This window comes from Sciurus carolinensis, chromosome 14 (genome assembly GCF_902686445.1).
Source record: "Sciurus carolinensis chromosome 14, mSciCar1.2, whole genome shotgun sequence".
Lineage (NCBI taxonomy): Eukaryota > Metazoa > Chordata > Mammalia > Rodentia > Sciuridae > Sciurus > Sciurus carolinensis.
The window spans coordinates 81,859,715-81,876,268 of NC_062226.1; positions in this window are offsets into that span (position 1 = coordinate 81,859,715).

Below are 16,554 nucleotides of genomic sequence, written 5' to 3' on the forward strand. Positions count from 1 at the left end.
ATTCTGAGGCAGTGTATTATTAGCAGTAGAAAATAAGCTGAGATACTCAAATTAATATTCCTTCTGGTACTCCTAGATAAGAGCTTCTTCTCATTTCCTCCATCTCCACACCATGTTTCTCAGGAATGTCTCTGCTTCTGCATGGCCTCTTCTAATAAGAACACTGCAATGAACAGTCCCCACTCTACTCCAGCATGATTTGCACCTTAAATATGGTGCAAAGACCATATTTCCACATACTAAAATACTGCAACTGGAACTTCAACTTTGTGTTGGGGGGGGGGGGTAAGAAAAATTCAACCCCTAACAACCAGTTATCATGTGTGTAACTAAATTTCCACATGGAGGAGAAAGAATATAAAATAGACAAGAAATAGGGATCAAGATTTTTCCAAAATTGAAATGAAATTATCAGCCCACAGATTCAAGAACTTTCATCAAATCCAAGCAAGATAAATACAAAGAAAGCCATATTGTAGCTCATCATAGTTGAAATTCTGTAAATCAAATAAATAGAAAAAAAATCACAAAAGTGGACAAAAGGGAAAAAGGAATGTTTTATTTGAGGGCAAAGAACAGGAAATGCAGCTGACTTTTTAACAATACTATAAAACATAGAGGACACTGGAATAATATCCACGAAGTACTGAAAGAAAAACTGTCAAACTTAAAAATCTATATTCAGAATAAATACGTAATCAGTGATAAAGGTAAAATAAAACTATTTTCTGACAAACACAACATAGAACAATTCACCCTCAGCAGCCAAAATTTGAAGTTCTTCATAATGAAGGAGAAGTATTCCAGATCAACACACTGGAACACAGGAAATACATTTGAGCACCAGAAAGGGTAAAATGTGGGAGAATATTGAAAAGTATTTTTTTTAATTTTAAAAAATATTTAAAATAAAAAGAGCAAAATATTTAGAAATCTATAACAGAAAAATAAATGACAAATATAACACATGAGGAGTAAATGGAATTATACTGTGCTAAGGTTCTACCATTTGTGTGTGTGCATGAAGTGGTAAAGTACTCATGCAAGTAGATTATAAAAATAAAACATATATATTGAAATCTCTGGATTATTCTCTAAATAAAATATCAAAAAAAAGTATAAGTGAAAAGCCAAATCCAGCACAGTGGCACACACCTATAATCCCAGCAACTCCAGAGGCTGGGACAGGAGGATCAAGAGTTCAAAGTCAGCCTCAGCTACTTAGTGAGGCCCTAAGCAACTTAGCAAGACCCTGTCTCCAAATAAAAAATAAAAAGGGCTGGGGAAGTGGCTCAGTGGTTAAGCACTCCTGGACACAAACCCCAGTACTCCCTCCCAACACCCAAAAAAAAAATCAACAGAGGATGTGCATTTATGAACAAGCCATAATGAATCCCACTATTATATATAATTATACTGAACCTAATGAACCAATTTTTTAAAAGCCAATAGAGAAATAAAATGGAATGAAAAAATTGATTGTATTTTTTAGAGGCCAGAAATCAGGGGGAAAGGAAGAAAAAACTGATTCAAAAACTATTAAAAGAAAAACCAAAGAGCTAGATAGTAAATGCAAAATCAATTGTATATAGAGTTTAAGGTAAAAAGTATAATCAGAGATAAAGAGAATAACAAGAAGTAAATGATAAAAAGGTTATTTCAACAGTAAGATATAGAAATAACAACATGTGTGTTGAATAACCATATCAAAATTTAGAAATACATACTGACAGAATAAAGAAATTAATATATTCACAATCATAACTACAAATTTTAAAATATATTATTTATTTTTCCCCACAGGTATATTCAAGAAATAATGAGACAGGAAAAATGTTGGTAGGGAGAGGAGTGGAAATCTTTGACCTTTTTTATCTGACTCTTGGCCAGAAAAAGATGTTTAGATGGACATGTGAGCGGTTCCGCAGAAGACAGGTAGGGAAGAGCCACACAAATTCCAAGATGGAACTGGTTTATGAAACTGCAGTATTTGGGGGGAGTGATTTATTGGAGGTGTTTTAATCCTCAGTCTAGTTCAACATGTAAAGCAAGATCTAAAAACTATGCAAGTTACTAGCCCTGCACCTACAGAGAGCACTATCTCAGATTCAAATAGAACATAACTGTCTTTGTCAGTATCCAGATATTAATATTAAGCTGAATTGCATGGAATTGCTGTTGAAATTGAACATAATCAATTATATGAAATTGAATATAATCAATTTCATACTTTCAACCTTACATGTTTACAAGTGTATGCTGTAACACAAAAATAAACTCCTCTTTAAACACAATAACCTGTAAATATTGTTTCAACAGCACTTTTGAGGGATCAACATGTTGTGAGTAGAAAATGTCCCCTGAAACACTTCTCTTCTGCTAAATAGAAAATTATAAAAGTGACATTATATGTTGCCATCATATTATACACATTAGTTTTACAAGTGATAGCCAATAGAGCCTACCACAGAGGTCCATCCCATGAAATGATCATTCCCTGAAATTGTATCATCTCAGCTGATTAATAATCATTTGGGGTCAGTTGAATCTTTAAGTTAATGAAAATCAGATTGAAATGGGTTTCTGTCATTCACTTGGTCCTTGATAAACTCTTCAAGGTCAGACCGAGATCTGTTCTCTGCCTATAAGTCATTTCCTCCTCTTCCCAATCTCCCTTCTCTATAATATAGTGGCTATAGCCACTATAAACTCACACTGGTATCCAATCTCTGACCTCTGCATCTTGATTGAACTATTAGTCTCCAATTCATTGATCCATTTCAACCACAGTATCCCTTTCAGTTAGCTTATAGCAGTCCCTGAACAGGCAAGCCCTCCTCAATCTACAAAATGGAAATTTGTTTTTATGACATATCTCTTCATTTTTGTTCCTTCAAAATGCCTAAGAAAAAATAAACCCAGATAGCTAAAACATAAAGACTAAACACTTTTTATCTAAAAAATACATTCATTATGCTTAAAATACTTTGTTAAAATTTTGAAAAGTTTTTTAAGATATGCTAAAGTTCAAAATGTTATTATGGAATTATGCTTATGCCTCCTAGTAATATAAAATGGCATATGGGGAGGTAGTCCAGAAAGTTTTGATAAATTGGCAAGACAAGTATGTGATGCACTTCATTGTCTTGCCAAAGTGCTCACACTTGTTTCCACAGTCAAATATTACTAATGTGAACTCACTGAGACATAAACCTCCAATATTAATTCATCCATTATGATAACTAGAATCAATCTGAGGGTTAAAGATAAGTCACTCAGGAAATAAAGAGTGCTGATGATATTTTGAAAAAAATCTCTAAAAAACAGAAGGAAATCTAAATATCTACGTTCACCAAAACCCCTGAACTCTTACTACATACCTATGGAACCATGGGCTTCTGCAAGAATAGTTCTGCAGCCATGGAAAGCTTTTTTTTTTTTTCCTTAGATAAGTTCATTGAAGCTGAGAAATAGTTTGAGTTAATAAAGAATGCACTTCTTCTCCCAATCATGAATAAATACAAAAAGGAAAGGACAAATTGTATATTTCATAGTTTTCATATTGACTTAGTTAAAAAGTTTTATAATTTGTTAAAATTTACATTAACATTTTAACTCACTTAAATAAAAATTTAAATACAGATTTGTTTTTTTTAAATTGACTTAAATATTAATTATTTTACTTTCAGATCTGTCAATGAAGAATTAACTGTAACGGGAATTTCTGTTCCACCATAAATATTTAGAAACACACACAAAATATTTAAAACAACTATTTTAGACACTGACAATACATAGCATAAGAAACTGATTGCTGAGTGAAAGGAGACAAATGATATATGCATCATGATTGCCCCCAGTTTACTGCTTACAGTCTTTCTCCAGGTTGCAATACCAGGATGGAGAACTCATCAATTCTTTTAGAGAAAGAAAACAAAAATCAGAGTTCAGGGACATTGGAGCAGCTAAATGGAGAGGAAGAAGCAACCCAGAGACAACTCTGGAGACCTGAAGTGATGTTCCTTCTAGTATTTGCCAAAAGTACTGATTCATGCAAGTGTTAGGTAAAACTTCATACAGCTGAAGGAATAATCACTGGGAAATTTCCACAACCAAACAATTCCCAAAGCAAAAAACAAGGTGGGGATAATTTTGTATATCACCAGTGGAGAGATTTCATATATGTGGGACCTACGATAAGAGTCCCGATTAATGGGGAAGAATTATCCTTATTTTAAAGGCTACTCTGGAGCACTCATCATAGAACTTTAAAACAAATTTCAAAAGAATAAAACTGATCCCAAGTAATATGCTTTAATGCAGAGTTAAAGGAATTCAACAAAGCTGGTATGCAAGAAGGTTAAAACCACCATGGTTGGCATCCAAAGAAAAATTACTAGGTCTTGCAAAGAAACAAAAAACCTCTATTCAGGAGAAAAATTAATTAATAGAAACAGACCCAAGAATGATAGAGAAGAAGGAATTATCATACTAGAATCTTAAAACTAACTTTAAAGATTTTGTAAATATGCCGAAGGATATCCAAGACACACACACACACACACACACACACACACACACACACACCATATCTGAAATAAATACCAGTTATCTGGAGCCTTGAATATAGTGATTCTAATATCATATGCCAAAGGTAACCTTGACAATCTTATAAATTTGATACTATTATTCAATTCATTCACTATTTTCTATGAAAGAATCATTTTGGTTCTCTAATGCCTTCATAAGAAAACCCAAATTATAGATCAACTTTTTCCCCAAAGAATTGCTCTAGACAGAAGGTAGACAAACCTTTCCAATACAGTGCAAGATAGTTAACATTGTTGGCTTTATGGACCCTATGGTATCAGTTATAGTTTATCCACTTTGCCTTTATAGAGTGAAAGTAACTATAGACAATGTGGAAAAAAATGGGCATGACTGCTTTTGGCCATGGGGCTATTGTTTGCTGCTCCCTGCCCCAGAGCTGTCCATGCAAAAGCAACAAGCCACAGGTGGCTATGTAGGAGTTGAAATTCAAATCATTTAATATTAAAATAAAATTAACACTGGGTTTCTCAATTGAATTGTTGTTCTTTGTAGACACAGATTTGTCAACTCTCTCTATATATGGAACTGGACTCTCAACACTCTAGACTGTTATCTAGAAATCTAGGCTTCTGCAGAGTCAAATATGCAGTAAATATGGAGAGCCACTGAGTTAGAAAATAAAGTACTTAACATAAATCTAAGGTTTGATTATTTTCTCCCATGTTCCTGTGTATTATTCTCACCTACTCTGGTAAGTCACATTTCACAATTGAACTATTCAAACTGGTAGACCTAATTGCAGTAATGAGACAAAACAGAAGACAGACATTACTTTGAAGAAAATCTATTAGGGCCCTCTTTTACAAAGTGCATTTTAATGCTCCCCTTTTCCAAGTTAACTTAGGTGAAATTTTAAAAATCTCTCTCATTTTGAGTAAATATGGTTGCTACTACTTTTTTTTCTACTTGAACTCTGCCATCACATGAGTGCACCTTTTAGTAAATGAAAAGATATCTGTACTTAATGCAAGCTTGAAAATTAGTATGTTCAGGATGTGGGATCTATAGTCAGAGTAACTGGATTCAAATTCTAGTTCTGGGGCGATCCAAGATGGCGGCCTAGAGGGAGACTGCACCCCCAGTCGCTCCAGAACCCAGGAGTTAAGAAGGGGAGGCATTGAGAGACTCGGACTGAAGTGGAGCCACGGGTGAGTCTGCCCACTGGGTAAAGCTCGACCCGGGTGGCAGGCCCAGATAGAGGTGGCTTATCGGAGCCGGGCAGGGCAGCTAGAGTCATCCACAGACAGTCCTGCGCACTCCGGCGGTGGGCCCCGCCCACACAGCCAGCTTCTCCAGGTTCTCGGAACGGAACTGGCCCGCTAGTGAGAGCCTGTCTGAACAGAGCAGGCTCCGAGTCCCGGAGCCGCTGCAGCGCAGTGTACTCCTGCAAAGAACCAGCGGAGAGCCTCGATCTGCAAGCAGCCTCAGGGATAAAGGCAGGGCAGCCGGAGACCTCTTCAGGCGGCTCTGCCCACTCCGGCTGCGGGCTCTCTTCATGGGGAGATCCAAGATGGCGGCCTAGAGGGAGACTGCACCCCCGGTCGCTCCAGAACCCAGGAGCTAAGAGGGGGAGGCATAGAGAGACTCGGACTGAAATAGAGCCACGGGTGAGTCTGCCCACTGGGTAAAGCTCAGCCCGGGTGGCAGGCCCAGATAGAGGTGGCTTAGCGGAGCCGGGCAGGGCAGCTTGAGTCTTCCCAAGGTAGTCTTCCACACTCCGGCAGTGGGCTCTTCCCACACGGCCAGCTGCACGGTGCAGGCCCACAGTGAGAGCATTTCCGCACAGAGCCAGTTCCAAAACGTGGAACCAGTAGGGGGCTAGGGGCAGTATTCTTCGAATGAGCTGCTTTATCAGATCCCTCCAAGACATCAGGCTACTGAAGGCTGGGAGGTGATACACTGGAAATCTACTGGGACACTATAAGCCAATAGTGGAAAACTGCAATATCTCAGGGTCCCACTGAAAACTGACCATTATGAGAAAACAAGGGAAGAAAATGTCCCAAGCAAACCTAGATACTACATCAATAAAACCCAATGACAGCACAGCAGAAGAAATGTCAGAAAGGGAGTTCAGAATGTACGTAATTAAAACGATCAGGGAAGCTAATGAGGAGATGAAAGAGCAAATGCAGGCATTGAAGGAGGAGATGAAAGAGCAAATGCAGGCATTAAATGATCGCACCAATCAACAGTTAAAAGACCAAATACGGGAAGCAAGAGATCATTTCAATAAAGAGTTAGAGATACTGAAAAAAAAACAAACTGAAATCCTTGAAATGAAAACAAACTGAAATCCTTGAAATGAAGGAAACAATAAACCAAGTTAAAAACTCCATAGAAAGCATAACCAATAGGATAGAACACCTGGAAGACAGAACCTCAGACATTGAAGACAAAATATTTAACCTTGAAAACAAAGTTGAACAAACAGAGAAGATGGTAAGAAATCATGAACAGAATCTCCAAGAACTATGGGATATCATGAAAAGGCCAAATTTGAGAATTATTGGGATTGAGGAAGGCTTAGAGAAACAAACCAAAGGAATGAACAATCTATTCAATGAAATAATAACAGAAAATTTCCCAAATCTGAAGAATGAAATGGAAAACCAAGTACAAGAGGCTTATAGAACTCCAAACATACAAAATTACAACAGACCCACAACAAGGCACATTATTATGAAAATACCTAACATACAAAATAAAGACAGAATTTTAAAGGCCGCGAGAGAAAAGAATCAAATTACATTCAGAGGGAAACCAATAAGAATATCAGCAGATTTTTCAATCCAGACCCTAAAAGCTAGAAGGGCCTGGAACAACATATACCAAGCCCTGAAAGAAAATGGATGCCAACCAAGAATCTTATACCCAGCAAAACTTACCTTCAAATTTGACGATGAAATAAGATCCTTCCATGATAAACAAAAGCTAAAGGAATTTACAAAAAGAAAGCCAGCATTACAGAACATTCTCAGCAAAATATTCCATGAGGAAGAGATGAAAAACAACGATGCAAATCAGCAACAGGAGGCGCTAGCCTAAAGGAATAGCCAAATAAAGGAGAAACCAAATCATGTCAAAAACAAATATGAGTCAATTGACTGGGAATATAAATCATATCACAATAATAACCCTGAATGTTAATGGCCTGAATTCATCAATCAAAAGACACAGACTGGCAGATTGGATTAAAAAGAAAAATCCAACAATATGCTGCCTGCAAGAGACTCATCTCATAGAAAGAGACACCCATAGACTAAAGGTGAAAGGATGGGGAAAAACATACCATGCACACGGACACAGCAAAAAAGCTGGAGTATCCATCCTCATCTCAGATAATGTGGACTTCAAACCAAAACTAGTCAGAAGGGATAAAGAAGGACATTACATGCTGCTTAAGGGAAGCATAAATCAGCAAGACATAACAATCATAAATATCTATGCCCCGAACATTGGCTCATCCACGTACGTCAAACAAATCCTTCTCAATTCCAGAAATCAAATAGACCACAACACAATAATACTAGGCGATTTTAACACACCTCTCTCACCACTGGATAGATCGTCCAAACAAAAATTGAATAAAGAAACTATAGATCTCAACAACACAATCAGCAATTTAGACTTAACGGACATATATAGAATATACCATCCAACAAAGAATGAATACACTTTCTTCTCAGCAGCACATGGATCCTTCTCTAAAATAGACCATATTTTATGCCACAAAGCTACTGTTAGTAAATACAAGAAGATAGAGATACTACCTTGTACTCTATCAGATCATGATGGATTGAAATTAGAAATAAATGACAGAATAAAAAACAGAAACTTCTCCAATACCTGGAGACTAAATAATACACTATTATATGATGAATGGATAACAGAAGACATCAGGAGGGAAATAAAAAAATTCTTAGAAGTAAACGAGAACAAAGACACATCATATCAAAATCTCTGGGACACTATGAAAGCAGTACTTAGAGGAAGATTTATTTCATGGGGTGCATTCAAAAAAAGAAGTAGAAATCAACAAATAAACGAGTTAACACTACAGCTCAAAGCACTAGAAAAAGAAGAGCAGACCAATACCAAAAGTAGTAGAAGACAGGAAATAGTTAAAATCAGAGCCGAAATCAACGAAATCGAAACAAAAGAAACAATCGGAAAAATTAACAAAATAAATAGTTGGTTCTTTGAAAAAATAAATAAAATTGATAAACCCTTAGCCACACTAACAAAGAGAAAAAGGGAGAAAACTCAAATTACTAAAATTCGGAATGAACAAGGAAACATCACAACAGACACGAGTGAAATACAAAACATAATTAGAAACTATTTCGAAAATCTATACTCCAACAAAAGAGAAAACCTCGAAGACATCAACAAATTTCTAGAGACATATGAACTACCTAAACTGAACGAGGAGGACATACACAACTTAAATAAACCAATTTCAAGCAATGAAATAGAAGAGGTCATCAAAAGCCTACCAACAAAGAAAAGTCCAGGACCAGATGGGTTCTCAGCCGAGTTCTACAAAACCTTTAAAGAAGAGCTCATTCCAATACTCCTCAAACTATTCCATGAAATAGAAGAGGAGGGAACCCTACCAAACTCGTTCTATGAAGCCAATATCACCCTGATACCTAAACCAGACAGAGACACATCAAGGAAAGAAAATTTCAGACCAATATCCTTAATGAACATCGATGCAAAAATTCTCAACAAAATTTTAGCAAATCGCATACAAATATATATTAAAAAGATAGTGCACCACGATCAAGTGGGTTTTATCCCAGGGATGCAAGGTTGGTTCAACATTCGGAAATCAATAAATGTCATTCACCATATCAACAGACTTAAAGTTAAGAATCACATGATTATTTCAATAGATGCAGAAAAAGCATTTGATAAAATACAGCATCCCTTCATGCTCAAAGCACTAGAAAAAATTGGGGTAGTGGGAACATTCCTAAACATTATAAAGGCCATCTACGCTAAGCCCATGGCTAATATCATTCTAAATGGTGAAAAACTGAAAGCGTTCCCCCTAAAAACTGGAACAAGGCAGGGATGCCCTCTTTCACTGCTTCTATTCAACATCGTCCTTGAGACTCTAGCCAGAGCAATCAGACAAACCAAAGAAATTAAAGGGATACGAATAGGAAAAGAAGAACTCAAACTATCCCTGTTCGCTGATGACATGATTATATATTTAGAGGAACCTGGAAATTCCACCAGAAAACTTTTAGAACTCATAAGTGAATTCAGTAAAGTAGCAGGTTACAAGATCAATGCTCATAAATCCAATGCATTTTTATACATAAGTGATGAATCTTCAGAAAGAGAAATTAGGAAAACTACCCCATTCACAATAGCATCGAAAAAAATAAAATACTTGGGAATCAATCTCACAAAGAGGTGAAAGACCTCTACAATGAGAACTACAGAACACTAAAGAAAGAAATTCAAGAAAACCTTAGAAGATGGAAAGATCTCCCATGTTCCTGGATAGGCAGAATTAATATCGTCAAAATGGCTATACTACCTAAAGTGCTATACAGATTCAATGCAATTCCAATTAAAATCCCAATGATGTACCTTGCAGAAATAGAGCAAGCAATTATGAAATTCATCTGGAAGAATAAAAAACCTAGAATAGCTAAAGCAATCCTCAGTAGCAAGAGCGAAGCAGGGGGTATTGCAATACCAGATCTTCAACTCTACTACAAAGCAATAGTAACAAAAACGGCATGGTATTGGTACCAAAATAGACAGGTAGATCAATGGTACAGAATAGAGGACATGGACACAAACCCAAATAAATACAATTTTCTCATACTAGACAAAGGTTCCAACAATATGCAATGGAGAAAAGATAGCCTCTTCAACAAATGGTGCTGGGAAAACTGGAAAACTATATGCAATAGAATGAAATTAAACCCCTTTCTCTCACCCTACACAAAACTCAAGTCAAAATGGATCAAGGACCTCGGAATCAGACCAGAGACCCTGCATCTTATAGAAGAAAAAGTAGGTCCAAATCTTCAACTTGTTGGCTTAGGATCAGATTTCCTTAACAGGACTCCCATAGCACAAGAAATAAAAGCAAGAATCAACAACTGGGATAGATTCAAACTAAAAAGCTTTCTCTCAGCAAAGGAAACTATCAGAAATGTGAAGAGAGAGCCTACAGAGTGGGAGAATATCTTTGCCAACCATACCTCAGATAGAGCGCTAATTTCCAGAATCTATAAAGAACTCAAAAAACTCTACACGAAGAATACAAATAATCCAATCAACAAATGGGCTAAGGAAATGAACAGACACTTCACAGAAGAAGATGTACAAGTAATCACCAGATATATGAAAAAATGTTCAACATCCCTAGTAATAAGGGAAATGCAAATCAAAACTACCCTAAGATTTCATCTCACCCCAATTAGAATGGCGATTATCAAGAATACAAGCAACAATAGGTGTTGGCGAGGATGTGGTGAAAAAGGAACACTCATACATTGCTGGTGGGGTTGCAAATTAGTGCAGCCACTCTGGAAAGCAGTGTGGAGATTCCTCAGAAAGCTTGGAATGGAAACACCATTTGACCCAGCTATCCCACTCCTTGGCCTATACCCAAAGGACTTAAAATCAGCATACTACAGAGATACAGCCACATCAATGTTCGTTGCTGCTCAATTCACCATAGCCAGATTGTGGAACCAACCTAGATGCCCTTCAGTTGATGAATGGATAAAGAAACTGTGGCATATTTATACAATGGAATATTACTCCGCAATGAAGAATGATAAAATTATGGCATTTGTAGGCAAATGGTCGAAATTGGAGAATATCATGCTAAGTGAGATAAGCCAATCTCAAAAAACTAAAGGACGAATGATCTCGCTGATAAGCGGATGAGGACATATAATGGGGGGTGGGACGGGCTAGCATTAGGTTTAGGGTTAGGTTTAGAGTTAGGCTAAGGAGAGCGGTAAGAATGAAGGAAAGGACTGTGTAGAGGGAAAAGAGGGGTGGGAGGGGTGGGAGGGTTGGGGGGGAGGGGAAAAATAAAATAAACATCATTACCCTATGTAAACGTAAAAAAATAAAAAAAAATAAATAAATAAAAAAAAAAAAATTCTAGTTCTACCAATGATTAACCTGTGTGAACTTGTGCAAGTTATTCAATCTTTTAGTATCCCAGTTTCCTCATCTACGGATAATGAAAATAACCAATAATAATGAAAATAATAGCTACAAATTGGATTTCTACTAGGATAACAGGAGTTAATACATGTAAGAAACTTAGAATAGTAACTGTCATAAAATAAGTGCATATATGTTAGCTATTGCTGTTTTCATTGTATCAGTAAAATTTTATAATATTAAATATCAATTACCAAATAAACTTAATCTTAATCAGACACTTTGGACTTTTTATTAATTGGACTTCTTTAGCATACATGTATGTCATATATTTTAGGGTTAACATTAATGTATGATTTCTCCATATGGGAATGTGTATCAATATAAATGTAAGCAATGTTGAATCCTGAAGGATTATGGAAAATAGACATTTCTTTTATGTATGCATTAAAGTCAGTTTCCTACTTTTGTTATGCTCTGTATTATTCTTTATTTTTCACACACATTCCAAAATTCTCTAGGATAATTTTACTCAGCCTGAAAAAGTATACTGGCATTTACATGTATACATCATTTATGAACAGAAACTAAAGCAAAAGGAAAAGTGTAATATCTTGCAAATAAACTATAGCATACTTATCCTTCGTGTGTTGGTTCTCTATTGCCACAAAAATACTATTATAACAAGGAAATACAAAACCTTAGTATTTATTTTTGCCCAGGACTCTCAGTTAGCTGAGTTTTTCTGTAAACTCAGTATTCACTTGACCTGTGCCTGGTTCACTTGTAGTCAGTGGTCAGTTTGGGGTTGATTAGGCAGCTTTGCTAAATATGGCTAGGCTTTCTCATGTGTCTAAGGCCTCTTTAGCAACTGGCTAACTCAGCTCTATTCCTACTTAGTTCATCTCCCTTGTCCAGTAATTTTTTTTTGTTATGGTGAAAACAGAAGAGCAACAGACAGGAAGCCAAGTCACGTAAATGTCCCATTGAGAAAAGCAAGTCACTGAGCCAAGCCCAGAGTCAGAATAAGAGGGTCTCACAAAGGTACAAAGCAAACAGCATGATATAAGGAGGCCATTAACTGGAGCCACTGATATCATCAATCTTACTGCACTTTCATAAATTTCAGCACTTCCTTTCCTTGGACTATACTATCTCAATCTCAATCACTAGGGTTTCAAATTTGACAAATGCTTCTTTCTTGAAACAGTATATTTGTGTCATTAACTCACATGTTTAAATAATTTAAAGTCTAGTGTCCATCAGTAACTGATTTCTATTTTTCTACATTCTCACTCAATCCTGCATAAAATGGGTTACCTCTGAATAAATACACAACTTTCTAAATATTAAATTGTCTTCCATATTAAAAACCTGACGGTATCATTGATAATAAAAAAAATCAAAGATTATATAATTTCCAGCAATTGTCCAGATTATTTGGCATTATCCTTATGTTTAAAAGTGTTTTCTAGTTTAGTGGTAGCCTTATCTTTCATTTTCTTCTTGAAAACTTCATTATGATATCTCATTAACTTATAATTCCTTATAATTAAACCAGAATTACTTCATTTTTACCAGTTATGCTCTCAGATTTAGCATTAAAGCTTTTGAGATATGCTTTTGACATAGACAGAAAAAACATGTAATATTTGTTCTTGTTTGTATTCTTCTAAGGAAATGTTCAGCAAATATATATAATGGCCAAAATTCTATATTAGACACCCTAAAAACAAAAACGAATCTAAGGCAGGTTCTGACTCTGTTCTCTACACTCAAAGAGGTTTCCCAAAATGAGTTCAGATGATAAATCAGGAAGAAAGAATATGACAAATGCTAAGGAGGGAAGAGAAGAAAGGCAACATTAAATAATGTTCATCATAATATTTCCAAACCTTAAATTATGGTCATATTTTCATATGGACAATTTTCTTATCTTGAAAATTTCTACTCAGGTCCAACATAAGCACTCACCAAACCACAAGGCAATATTGTGGCTGAGAAGTTGTCCACACCATGCCAATTAACTGTCATGTCAATCATCAGTTCCATTACAGTGGCATAAAAGGTTTAATTAAATTTATTGCAAAAAGCTTCTCTTTCCTTCATGCCCAGCACATACTGACATCATCTACATAAAGATCTACTTACTTACAGTTTTCCTAAGGTCAGACATGTATCCATACTCTCCCTAAAATTCCATCCTCTACATTCCTAATTCTTATTGGATTGTTCACATTAATTGAAAGGTCCCCATAGTCCTCTGCAGCAATGCCTCTCAGGCATTAATATGCATACCCACCATTTATGGGTATGTTTTCATAAATGCAACTTCTCAGTCAGCCAGTATGGAATGAAATATGAAGTTCTGCTTTTGTAATATGTAATCTCCCAGGTGGTGCTGATGTTGCAGTTCCAAGAACCCCACCCTGAATAGCAAATACTGGTCATAAGGGCTTACCCCATTTGTAGGCATAACACCCCCCCATATCTTCCTTCCATCTCAAACATTTTCACAGCACCATTTGAGGTTCCTTATATAAGATGTACAATTTCCATTTTAAACCCTCACTGAACACAACTTTAAACTTCTTATAAAATATTTGGAACAATGCTTGGCATATCTTGGATAATTAATAAATGTTAGTTGCTACTTGTTTTGTTGATTGAAACCTCAGTTCTCCCTGAGGACACTGCTCTAAAGTAGACATGCTTTACTTCTAGTAGTTGTGTTTTGCTCCCCATTGTCATGTTCAATTCATTTTTTTTTCTCCATAAAAACGAATAACAAGCTGTGCACAGTAGTACAGTCCTATGATCCCAGCTACTCAGAAGGCTAAGGCAGAAAGAAGGATGGCAAGTTCAAGGCTAATCTGTGCAACTTTGTGAGACCCTGTCTCAAAATAAAATAAAAAAAGGTCTGAGGTTGAGGTTGTAGCTCAGTGGTAGAACACTTGCCTAGCATGTGAAAGGCCCTAGGTTAAATCTCCAGTAATGAAAAAAAAAAAAAAATTAAATAAACCCTCTGCTCTTTGACACCAGCACCATCTCTTTCTACATCTCATCACCCCATGTTGACACTGATATCAACCAAGATCTTTTCATTCCTCTGACTCTCAACGACCATACTTGCTCTCAGTCTCAGCTGCTTCAACCTTCATGTGGATGAACCTCAACCCCAGTTTCTTGGATTTCTCACCTGAAGCACAACTGTCCTTCACTCCTCTTCAGCTGCTCATCCATGAACAAACCCTAGATTTTTCATTATCACCTTCAAAATGTCTATGTCAAACACCCCACCATGTCCACCGCAATCAGCACTTCTATTTCACCAACAAAAGGACTCTTCAATGACAAGTGCTTTGACCTCATTAAAATCTCCAGAGCATTGAAATCATATATATATATATATATAACTCATAATTAATGTTTAAGAAAATAAGAAAATCTCTAGAGCATTGAAATCATATATATAACTCATATACATATAACTCATAATTACTCATAATGAGTTTTATATATATATATATATATATTGCTCATAATTAATGTTCAAGAAAATAAGATAAAGGCCATGAGAGGTACTATCTCAAATAAACTAAAACTAAAAATAAATAATATCCACTGTAAACTTTTATGAATAATGAAGTTATGTTTTATTTTATACATTTATAATATCAACTGTACTTGACTATACATATATATAATGAAGTTTAAGATTTTTATGCCTTTGTTTCAAATAATTCAATTTAGATCCATTCATGCCTTGTAAATAATGATATAGCCTCCCTCACAGTCCAAGAACAAGTGTTATCTATCTGAGGTAGAAACTTGAGATCTATAGATGCAAACTCTAACACTGTTGGTTAGATATACATGTGTGTGTGTATATATATATATATATATATATATATATATATATTTAATTATATGTATATATATCTTGGTAAGATATATATGTATATATATTTAATTATATATTAATATAATTAATATATTATATATATATTTAATTTAGAAAAAAATGACCACAGATTTTAGTAGACTCTCAACATGGTCAGGAATATTAAATAGATTAAGAATTAGTGATCCATTCTCCATTTTTAAGCGTGAGGGAAGAGCTGGGTGAATGTGCCAGCCAGGAAAAGCGATCAGTTCAGATGAGATTCTCTTGAACGCTAGTGCTTTCCTAAATTTCTTTTCAAACCTAAATTTCACAGTTCACAGTACCATTGAATTTAATTCTTGATGCTATGCAAAGTCCTTACCTCAGGACTGAAAGAAATAAGAAAACCTTCGCTTTCCTTATCTGTTCATTTTCATTTGTCATCACCTCTTTTATTGCAGACATAAAAGGAAGCACACAGACTTCCATGAAGATGGAGTGTGCACGGACGGCTTCTTTGTGAAACTTTTGACTTCTTGAAATAAAATGTATTTTACAGATACTAAGGAAACAATGCACAGGAAGTGCAACAACTTTTCTTAATAACTCAGATATATCTATAATTTATGAGTCATCAATTTTGTGTCACGATTCAAAATTTCAATCATTTTGTAAGTACATGTCTTGGAAATTTTCCTAATAGAATTATACTCCTATTTTTTGGTCAGTCTTGACATAATAAATTCAGATGCTATGAAAGCTTAAGTTCCATGAGTACTGTCCACAAAACATTTGATAGCCATGGAATGACAAAGAGCTCTTAAAGTTACATCCAACCAAACACACTTTTCTATAAAATGTAGAATAATGAATATTTTCTGACCTCACAGACTATTTTTTGG